Below are 11,862 nucleotides of genomic sequence, written 5' to 3'. Positions count from 1 at the left end.
TGTTAAGTTTGCTGAAAATAAAAGCAGTTGACAGTGAGAGGATGTTTTTTTTTTTTTTTGCTGAGTTAGATTGACAAGAGGGGAAAAAACTATTTAATCAATTTTAGAATAATCCTGAAAAGTAACAACATTTGGAAAAGGACAAGGGGTCTGAATACTTAACGAATGCACTGTGTGTGTGTATACTGAACCAAAATATAAACAACAATTTCAACGATTTACAGTTCATATAAGTCAGTCATTGTAAATAAATAAATTAGGCCCTAATCTATGGACTTTACATGACTGGGCAGGGGCGCAGCCATTGGTGGGCCCTGAAGGGCATACGCCCACCCATTGTGGGGCCAGGCCCAGCCAATCAGAATGAGTTTTTCCCAAAAAAAGGGCTTCATTACAAAGAGAAAAACAACTCGGTTGGCTGGTCTCAGACGATGTGGAGGTCCTTGGCTGGCGTTGTTACATGTGGTCTGTGGTTGTGAGGCCAGTTGGATGTACTGCCAAATTCTCTAAAATGACGTTGGAGGCGGCTTCTGGTAGAGAATTGAACATTAAATTATCTGGTTACAGCTCCAGTGGATATTCCTGCAGTCAGCATGCCAATTGCACACTCCCTCAACTTGAGACATCTGTGGCATTGTGTTGTGACAAAACTGAACATTTTAGTGGCCTTTTATTCTCCCCAGCACAAGGTGCACCTGTGTAATGATCATGCTGTTTAATCAGCTTGATATGCCACACCTGTCAGGTGGGTGAATTATCTTGGCAAAGGAGAAATGTTCACTAACCGGGATGTAAACAAATTTGTGCACAACATTTTTGAGAAATAAGCTTCTGTGCTTATGGAAAAATTCTGGGGTCTTTTATTTCAGATCATTAAACATCCAACACTTTACATGTTGCGTTTATATTTTTGTTTATTGTAGTTACTCTCAGTTTTAGGAACATCTTCCCAAATATTTCACTTTATTTTTTACTTTACCCAAAATATGACATCAGCGTTACTCAAAATGTTGAAAATCTGTGAACGTCTAAATAAGAAATTGGGCCATTTAAACAGCAGGTGTCGAACCCTTTCGACAACGGGGAGATTTTACTGATGTGCTTTGTGTCTTCGACGTAAAAGCAAGTTTTGGACTTCCACTTAAAATTACTTATTTACTTATTTTATGTTTAAGGAAGTGTGTACAATTGTGGCCAAAAGTTTTGAGAATGACACAAATATGAATTTTCAAAGTCTGCTGCCACAGTTTGTATGATGGCAATTTGCATATACTCCAGAATGTTATGAAGAGTGATCAGATGAATTGCAATTAATTGCCAAGTCCCTCTTTGCCATTCAAATGAACTGAATCCCCCCCAAAACGGGACGCTTCAAAAGGAGTGTGGTGCTTGGAATCATTGTTCTTCCTCTGTCACCCATGGTTACCTGCAGGGAAACACGTGCCGTCATCATTTCTTTGCACAAAAAAGGCTTCACAGGCAAGGATATTGCTGCCAGTAAGATTGCACCTAAATCAACCATTTATCGGATCATCAAGAACTTCAAGGAGAGCGGTTCAATTGTTGTGAAGAAGGCTTCAGGGCACCCAAGAAAGTCCAACAAGCGCCAGGACCGTCTCCTAAAGTTGATTCAGCTGCGGGATCGGGGCACCACCAGTTCAGAGCTTGCTCAGGAATGGCAGCAGGCAGGTGTGAGTGCAGCTGCACACAGACTGATATTCTGCAAAAGGTACAGGGATTGGACTGCTGAGGACTGGGGTAAAGTCATTTTCTCTGATGAATCCCCTTTTCGATTGTTTGGGGCATCTGGAAAAAAGCTTGTCCGGAGAAGACAAGGTCAGCGCTTCCAACAGTCCTGTGTCATGCCAACGATAAAGGATCCTGAGACCATTCATGTGTGTGGTTGCTTTTCAGCCAAGGGTGTGTGCCCACTCACAATGTTGCCTAAGAACACAGCCATGAATAAGGAATGCTACCAACACATCCTCCGAAAGCAACTTCTCCCAACCATCCAGGAACAGTTCGGTGACGAACAATGCCTTTTCTAGCATGAAGGAGCACCTTGCCATAAGGCAAAAGTGATAAGTGGCTCGGGGAACAAAACATCAATATTTTGGGTCCATGGCCAGGAATCTCCCCAGACCTTAATCCCATTGAGAACTTGTGGTCAATCCTCAAGAGGTGGGTGGAAAAACAAAAACCCACAAATTCTGACAAACTCCAAGCATTGATTATGCAAGAATGGGCTGCCATCAGTCAGGATGTTTTAGCCCAGAAGTTAATTGACACCAGGGTGGATTGCAGAGGTCTTGAAAAAGAAGGGTAAACACTGCAAATATTGACTCTTTGCATCAACTTCATGTCATTGCCAATAAAAGCCTTTGACACTTATGAAATGCTTGTAATTATACTTCAGTATTTCATAGTAACATCTGACAAAAATATCTGAAGACACTGAAGCAGCAAACTTTGTGGAAATTAATATTTGTATCATTCTCAAAACTTTTGGCCACGACTGTAGGTCGCATTCTGTATCATACAGCTATGAAAGTTATATATTTAGAACCACCTGCTCGATTGGAATTAAGCGACGTCTGTGTCTTGAGTGTCCTAGAACGGTTTAGTTTTTTGTGTTCTGACTTGTAAAACAGAATGAATAAATAAGTAAGTAATGTAAATATTATCAGTAATTACCAGGAAACTCTACAACATTTGTTTTAAAATCACACCAAGATTGTTAAAACTGGCCTTATGTTATTGAGGGATCTGATTAGGATTTACCCTCGTAGCAAGGCCTATTTATCATGTGGAGCTTTCATTCATGTCTCTTTTTTTAAAAACACACTGTCTTTGGCAGGAGAAAGACCAGACTCAGAGGAACCAGAGCCAGGGACGTCCAAACCAACAAGAAGACACCAGTGTTCCCACTGTGGAAAGAGTTTTAACCTGTTAGGGTCTCTGAAACGACATGAGAGAATACACACAGGGGAGAAGCCTTACCACTGCTCCCTGTGTGGAAAGAGTTTTAACCAATTAAGGAGCCTGAAAGTTCATGGGATAATACACACAGGGGAGAAGCCTTACCACTGCTCCCAGTGTGGCAAGTGTTTTAACCAGTTAGGGAACCTGAAACAACACGAGAGAATACACACAGTTGAGAAGCCTTACCACTGCTCACAGTGTGGAAAGTGTTTCAACCGGTCAAGGGATCTGAAAAAACACGAGAGAATACACACAGGGGAGAAGCCTTACCACTGCTCACAGTGTGGAAAGAGTTATAACCATTTAAGGAACTTGAAAGTTCATGAGATAACACACACAGGGGAGAAGCCTTACCACTGCTCCCAGTGTGGAAAGTGTTTCAACTGGTCAAGAGATCTGAAAAAACATGAGAGAATACACACAGGGGAGAAGCCTTACCACTGTTTCCAGTGTGGCAAGTGTTTTAACCGGTTAGGGAACCTGAAACAACATGAGAGAATACACACAGTTGAGAAGCCTTACCACTGCTCAGAGTGTGGAAAGAGTTTCAACCGGTCAGGTGATCTGAAAAAACACGAGAGAATACACACAGGGGAGAAGCCTTACCAATGCTCCCAGTGTGGAAATAGTTTTAACCAGCCAGGACACCTGAAAGCGCATGAGAAAATTCACACAGGGGAGAAGCCTTACCACTGCTCCCAGTGTGGCAAGTGTTTTAACCAGTTAGGGAACCTGAAACAACATGAGAGAATACACACAGTTGAGAAGCCTTACAAAGCTCACAAGAAAATTCACACAGGGGAAAAGCCTTAACACTGCTCCCAGTGTGGAAGGAGTTTTAACCAGAAAAGCAACCTCAACCAACATGAGATAATACACAACGGGGAGAAGCCTTACCACTCCTCCCAGGTGCAAAGCTTTTGCCCATTTAGGAAGCCTGAAAGAACACGAGACTGCACATAGAGGAGAAGGCTTACAAAAGCTCGGACTGTGGGAAAACATATTACTCATAACAGTCACTTAAACGTCATTAGAGAATCCACACAGGAGAGAGAAATTACTTCTCTTAGCATGTATTATGATATTTCACATCACATTGACTTAAAATTCATCAGAGGACATACACAGTTCTCCCGTTGTCTTATATTGTTGACTGATACTGTGTTTACCTGTTTTTACCACATGAAATTGCTTCTTCCAATTATTGATAAACATGTACCTGTTAAGAAACTGACTGTTAGAACTGTAAAGACTCTGTGGATTTATGAGGGATTTAAAAACTGTATGTTTGAAAGAGTTGGGGCAAAAGGAGTGGCTAATAAGTCTGGCTGCACATCTGGCTGGCTTATGTACTGCAAATTGAGAAATGATGTGACCAAACTCAACAAAATAATACACTTTATTAGGAAGCCAAGATCAATGATATAAATAATGATGGGAAAAAAACGTATAAAAAATCATAATGAAAGAAAAGCAGTGCAAATATTGAATGTTGTAAAGTTAGTGTGGGAGAGGTGGAAAAATTGTAATTGATCAATAATGACATTGACAACTTAGATGGAAAGCTACTAAGGACGGTAGCTGACTCTATAGCTTCTCCTATCTGTCATATTTTTAATCTGAGCCTAGAGGAAAGTCTTTGTCCTCAGGCCTGGAGGAAAGCCAAAGTAATTCCATTACCCAAGAGTGGTAAACACGGCCTTTACTGGTTCTAACAGCAGACCTATAAGCTTGCTGCCAACTCTTAGCAAACTGTTGGAAAAAATTGTGTTTGACCAAATACAGTGCTATTTCTCTGTAAACAAATTAACAACAGACTTTCAGCATGCTTATAGAGAAGGGCACTCAACACTGACACAAATGACTGATAATTGGTTGAGAGAAATTGATGACAAGAAGATTGTGGGAGCTGTACTGTTAGATTTCAGTGGAGCCTTTGATATTATTGACCATAACCTGTTGTTTAAGAATGTCTGTGCTGTGGCTTTTAAACCTCTGCCATAATGTGGATTCAGAGCTATCTATCTACTAGAACTCAGAGGGTTTTTAATGGAATCTTCTCTATTGTCAAACAGGGCAGCGCTCTAGGCCCTCTACTCTTCTATTTTTACCAATGACCTGCCACTGGCATTAAACAAAGCATGTGTGTCTCTCTGGGATAGGTTGGAAGTTAGCTTCCCACCTGGCCAACATCCGGTGAAATGGCAGAGCGCCAAATTCAAATTAAATTACTATAAATATTAATCTTTCATGAAATCACAAGTGCAATACATCAAAACAAAGCTTAACTTGTTGTTAATCCAACCACAAATTCCTATTTCAAAAACGCTTCACGTCGAATGCACACCATGCGATTATGTTAGGACAGCGCCTAGCCACAGAACAACAGACATTTTCTAGCAAAGGAGAGGACTGAAATTAATCACTAACTTTTGATGATCTTCTTCAGATGGCACTCCCAGGACTCCATGTTACACAATACATGTTTGTTTTGTTCGATAAAGTTCATCTTTATATCCAAAAACCTCAGTTTACATTGGCGCGTTATGTTCAGTAATGCATTTTCTCAAAAACATCCGGTGAAATTGCAGAGAGCCAAATCAAATAACAGAAAATACTCATCATAAACATTGATGAAAGATACAAGTGTTATACATAGGATTAAAGATAAACCTCTTCTTAATGCAACCGCTGTGTCAGATTTCAAAAAAGCTTTACGGCGAAAGCACGCCATGCGATAATCTGAGTACAGCGCTCAGCTTGCAAAACAATACATACAGTTACCCGCCAAGTTGTGGAGTTAGCAAAAGTCAGAAATAGCATTTTAAATATTCACTTACCTTTGATGATCTTCATCGGATGGCACTCCCAGGAATCCCAGTTCCACAATAAATGTTTGTTTTGTTCGATAAAGTCCATCTTTATGTCCAAAAACCTCCTTATTGTTTGCGCATTTAGTTCAGTATTCCAAAGGCACAAAGCGCGGTCCCAATATCCAGACGAAAAGTCAAAAAGTTCAATTAAAGTTCAGACGCTTCTAAAGCCATGACATAATTTTCTGGAATTTTACCAAGGCTGCTTAAAGGCACAGTCAACTTAGCGTATGTAAACTTCTGACCCACTGGAATTGTGAATTATAAGTGAAATAATCTGTCTGTAAACAATTGTTGGAAAAATGACATGTGTCATGCACACAGTGGATGTCCTAACCAACTTGCCAAAACTATAGTTCGTTAACAAGAAATTTGTAGAGTGGTTGAAAAAGGAGTTTTAATGACTCCAACCTAAGTGTATGTAAACTTCTGACTTCAACTGTATCCTTCACTATCTATTCTTTACTATCTATTGCATCTTAGCTGCTCTGTTACTGCTCATCCATATTTTCTATACTTATATATATCCCATTCCTTTACTAGATTATGTGTATTAGGTTTAGTTGTGGAATTTGTTAGATATTACCTGTTAGATACTGCTGCACTGTCGGATCTAGAAGCATAAGCATTTTGCTACACTCACAATAACATCTGCTAACCATGTGTATGTGACCAATAACATCTGCTAACCATGTGTATGTGACCAATAACATCTGCTAACCATGTGTATGTGACCAATAACATCTGCTAACCATGTGTATGTGACCAATAACATTTGATTTGATTTCAACAAAACATATCCATGTGATGATGTTTGATTAATGTGGACAACTGATTGGATTTGTAAAAAGCCATCAACATCAGGTATTTTTTATTAATTTTCACCTAACTGGCAACCTAAATCCAGTGACAGGTGACATTTTGTGTTGATTTCATGTTGAATTCACTTTAGTTGACGAATCAAAGAAATGTAAATGGAAACTAGATGTTGAACTGACGTCTGTGCCCAGTGGGCTGGTGTGAATAAGCAGCAGATGTTGGATCAATATCCACCTTAGTAGCTACATTTCCATGCAATTTACGACAGATTTTCATGTGAATATTCTCAAATCTGCATAAAACAATATACGCATTTTCCCCACCGGAAATGTTTGCATCAAACAGATTTATTGTGGATAAAAGTCTGCTGATGAAGTAGTGCACGGAACAAAATGTTTTTCTGTTGAATTCCCATGTACTGAATGAAAAATGCAAGTTAAATGGGTTTTCATTGCATTTTCAACTCTACTGATGGTTTTGAAAAACCGTTGAGTTATATAGCAAACGTGCTCTTGTCCAGTGCACTGTAGCCAACAAAAATAAAAAAAATAAAAATACTAAACTGTTCATGTTGGAAATTATTACTAGGTTTGTTTTGTTAGTGAATTGACACATCCTGTCCTATTTTATTAAAGGGAAGATGTTATGGGTTTAAGATGGCACAGTGAGGCCATCTGTTGGTAAATGTTCATTACTGCAACATGTGTTTTACCGGTGTGCTTGAGATACCCGGATGAACTGTGATGTACGGAACAAGACTGGTTACTCGCATCAATGCCTCTGTCTCGTCATTTAACATTCAAACAATGTACTGAATGAAAAATGCAAGTTAAATGGGTTTCCATTGCATTTTCAACTCTACTGAGCATCGATCATCATGTCACCAGAATAAGACCAACAAAATGTATTGGAAAGGAGCATCAAGCTCATCACATGCAGTTTCACCACCCTGTGAAGTTCATAACTTATTTCATCTGTAGCCTAATAAACTGCATGGTTTCCCAAGTCGTAGAGGGAGGACCACACAACATATGATCACGTGACTCCAAGTTAACTAAGATATGATCGTTATTAAATCAATATTTGCATAAAGGATTAATGCCGCCATTTCTCGTTTATACATTTTTACTGACACAAAAAGACCCAACCATGTCAAACGAAATAACAAATCGTCTGTCTGAATTTATAAAAGTGTACAGGCATATCCTGTTTCCATCAGCCCGGTCATTACTTTGGAAATGGTTGGATCAATATCCACCTTCATTATATGGATGAAGCCTGATTTGGAATGTCTGAGTTGTTCTATCTGATGTCATAATAGACCCCTCTGATAATCAAGTGATATTCACATGTGATGCATTTGCTCCATTGTTTACATTTAAGTTGGAGGCCCACTCTGATGATTTATGTCTTACATAGAGGGGCTTTAAAAGAATAGTATGGTGACATCTTAGTGTGGCTTGAAATGAATAGGATTATTAATGAACTGATGGTTGGTGGTGCTACTATATAGGTAAGGTTGTCCAATATGAATGTTCAATACACACAATAGGTTGATCGGTAGCCAGTTAGCTAGCTGCTACAGTCCAATATGAATGTTCAATACACACAATAGGATGATCAGTAGCCAGTTAGCTAGCTGCTACAGTCCAATATGAATGTTCAATAAACACAATAGGTTGATCGGTAGCCAGTTAGCTAGCTGCTACAGTCCAATATGAATGTTCAATACACACAATAGGATGATCAGTAGCCAGTTAGCTAGCTGCTACAGTCCAATATGAATGTTCAATACACACAATAGGTTGATCAGTAGCCAGTTAGCTAGCTGCTACAGTCCAATATGAATGTTCAATACACACAATAGGTTGATCAGTAGCCAGTTAGCTAGCTGCTACAGTCCAATATGAATGTTCAATACACACACTAGGTTGATCAGTAGCCAGTTAGCTAGCTGCTACAGTCCAATATGAATGTTCAATACACACACTAGGTTGATCGGTAGCCAGTTAGCTAGCTGCTACATCTTTAGCCGCACAGCTAGCTAACACAGCTCGCTATCAACAAAGTCAAAATGGACTCCAGGCCTGGTGGTGGCAGCAGTGCACTACAACCAATGTTTACCGGAGCTTCCAGAGTGAAAAATAATTTGGCTATATAAAGAGGGCACGACAAAACCTATTCCCCCTCAGGAGACTGAAAAGGTTTGGCATGGGTCCTCAGATCACAACGCAGGGCCAGACGGATTACTAGGACGTGTACTCTGAGCATGCGCTGACCAACTGGCAAGTGTCTTCACTGACATTTACAACCTCTCCCTGTCTGAGTCTGTAATACCAACATGTTTCAAGCAGACCACCATAGTCCCTGTGCCCAAAGAACACCAAGGTAACCTACCTAAATGACTACCGACCCATAGCACTCACGTCTGTAGCCATGAAGTGCTTTGAAAGGCTGGTCATATCTGTGGAGATGGGAGAACCTTCCAGAAGGACAACCACCTCTGCAGCACTCTGCCAGTCTGGCCTTTATTGTAGAGTGGCCAGACGGAAGCCACTCCTCAGTAAAAGGCACATGACAGCTCACTTAGAGTTTGCCAAAAGGCAACCAAAAGATTCTCAGACCATGAGAAACAAGATTCTCTGGTCTGATGAAGTCAAGATTGAACAATGGCCTGAATGCCAAGCGTGACGTCTGGAGGAAACCTGGCACCCTCCCTACGGTGAAGCATTGTGGTTGCAGAATCATGCTGTGAGGATGTTTTTCAGCGGCAGGGACTGGGAGGCTAGTCACAATTGAGGCAAAGATGAACAGAGCAAAGTACAGAGAGATCCTTGATGAAAACCTCCTCCAGAGACCTCAGGACCTCAGACTGGGGCTAAGGTTCACCTTCCAACAGGACAACGACCCTAAGCACACAGCCAAGATAACGCAGGAGTGGCTTCAGGACAAGTCTCTGAATGTCCTTGAGTGGCCCAGCCAGAGCCCGGTCTTAAACCTGATCGAACATCTCTGGAGAGACCTGAAAATAGCTGTGCAGCAACGTTCCCAAACCAACCTGACAGAGTTTGAGAGGATCTGCGGAGAAGAATGGGAGAAGCTACCCAAATACAGGTGTGCCAAGCTTGTGTCGTCATATCCAAGAAGGCTCGAGGCTGTAATCACTGACAAAGGTGCTTCAACAAAGTACTGAGTAAAGGGTCTGAATACTTATGTAAATGTAGTTTTTCAGTTCAAATTTCTAAAAACCTGTTTTTGCTTTGTCATTATGGGGTATTGTGATGTCATTATGGGGTATTGTGATGACGGAAAAACATATTTTTATCAATTTTAGAAAAAGGCTGTAACGTAACAAAATTTGAGGCTGTAACGTAACAAAAATTGGAAAAAGTCAAGGCGTCTGAATACTTTTCGAATGCTGTCCTCTCCAAATTTGCTGAAGTAGGTAGGCCTGGTAGGGCTAACATTAGCAGGCTAGTTGCCTAGCAACCTTGCAAGCTTATCTGTAACCGTCAATTCATAAAGTATTTGCTTGTAAGTTGGCTGAAAATGTTATTGAAACCACTAGTCATGAGTGCACACGATTTGGTTTAATTTGAAGTGATCTATTTGAAGATGTTTCTGTCAGAGTTTACATTGTAGGGAATAGGCTGGCTAGCCGGGTCCTCCATATTACTTCACAGCCTGTAAAAAAAACTTTCTGACATGACTTCGGCATTCTTTGGAATTCTGATCGGTTTTATGTACTCTAAAGATAGAAAAGAGAGGTGTAACTTTGCATTGGGACGTGTGATGCTATACTAATGCAGATCCATATGTTACATGTGGTTACATTTAGCTACCTCCACTTTAAGGGAGTTGTATGGCCACATTTAGATGTGAATAAATAACAGACAGAGAAAACTATTTCTATTCTAACAGTATTTGGGTCATTCTTGAGCTCTGGTAATATTTCAGTCCCACTGACTGATTTTGATTATAAATTGAAATGTCCAGTATAATGAATTGAAATAAATATAGAATTAATTTAAACTTTATTATTACAAAATCATATTTTTTTAACTGACACCAAGAATTGTTTCATGTCCCCCAGGCGTTTCAATACATTTTTACTTGGGAAATTAATATTAAAATGTGCACATCATTTAATGCAAACATAAATTTGTGTTATTTTGTTGAGAAAGTATTTTTTATCAAATAAATGCATGATTATTGATTAAATTTACACAATTTAGCTCTGTCCCTCAGTCTACATGTAACAGGTTGTAAATCTGTGACAGGGTTGAGTTATTTACTTTATTTATGAATATTGCATCTAAACAAATTAATAATTTAATATATTATACATTATATATTGTTTATATTCACTTATGAAACATGCTGTAACGTGTTCCATGTGAACAGAAAATATATTTTATGGCAGGTAGCCTGGTGGTAGGAGAGTTGGGCAAGACTCTTCAGTTGTTCCTTTAAGTTGCTCTGGATCCTAAATTACTCAATGATTATAGTGTATACATGTATATATTCTAAGAATCTTTGATTTAACGTTATTCCATTGAAACATCTAGGGAATGATGGCACCCACATCAGCAGCAGAACGACAAAGGCAGTGTCTAGCACGTCACAATGCTGACCCAGTAAAAAGGGAACAGTACTTTGAGAGAGAGAGATGGAAAAGGAAAAGGAATGTTGATTCAGGGGGAAAAAGAAAAGATAATTGATTTATTAAGTGAGACAGACCAGCATCAGAAGCGTAAACAGTGGAGAACAGCATACAAAAGAAGCAAGGAGAGGAAAGGAGCACTGAGGAACTTGACCACTAAGTCCACATCATGAACGTTGAAGAGAACGGCGGACAGGTTGGTGGCTAAGGGCCGTGATGTCAGTGATGCACAGGAGCTTTACAAGGCCTCCATGAGACAAACACGTCAGTGAAGCTGTTCTGTGTGAAGAGTGCCGATGTTGAACGTGCGATGGAGATGATGCCAAGACCCATAAAAGCAGTGCCCTCCACCATGAGAATACACCAGGTCATCACCATGGCTCCTGGTGAGCTGATGTTTGGGGATGTCAGTTGCCTTTGTTCAACAAAGAAGGACCTAAACTGTACATGCTTTAATAACACACAGCACTTCAGTTTCAGGCAGAAGGTCCTGGCTGCTCCAGAACAGCCAGCCAATGAGGAAAA

Source organism: Salvelinus namaycush, unplaced genomic scaffold, assembly GCF_016432855.1.
Source record: "Salvelinus namaycush isolate Seneca unplaced genomic scaffold, SaNama_1.0 Scaffold134, whole genome shotgun sequence".
Taxonomy (NCBI): domain Eukaryota; kingdom Metazoa; phylum Chordata; class Actinopteri; order Salmoniformes; family Salmonidae; genus Salvelinus; species Salvelinus namaycush.
This window is presented reverse-complemented; position numbering follows the sequence as displayed.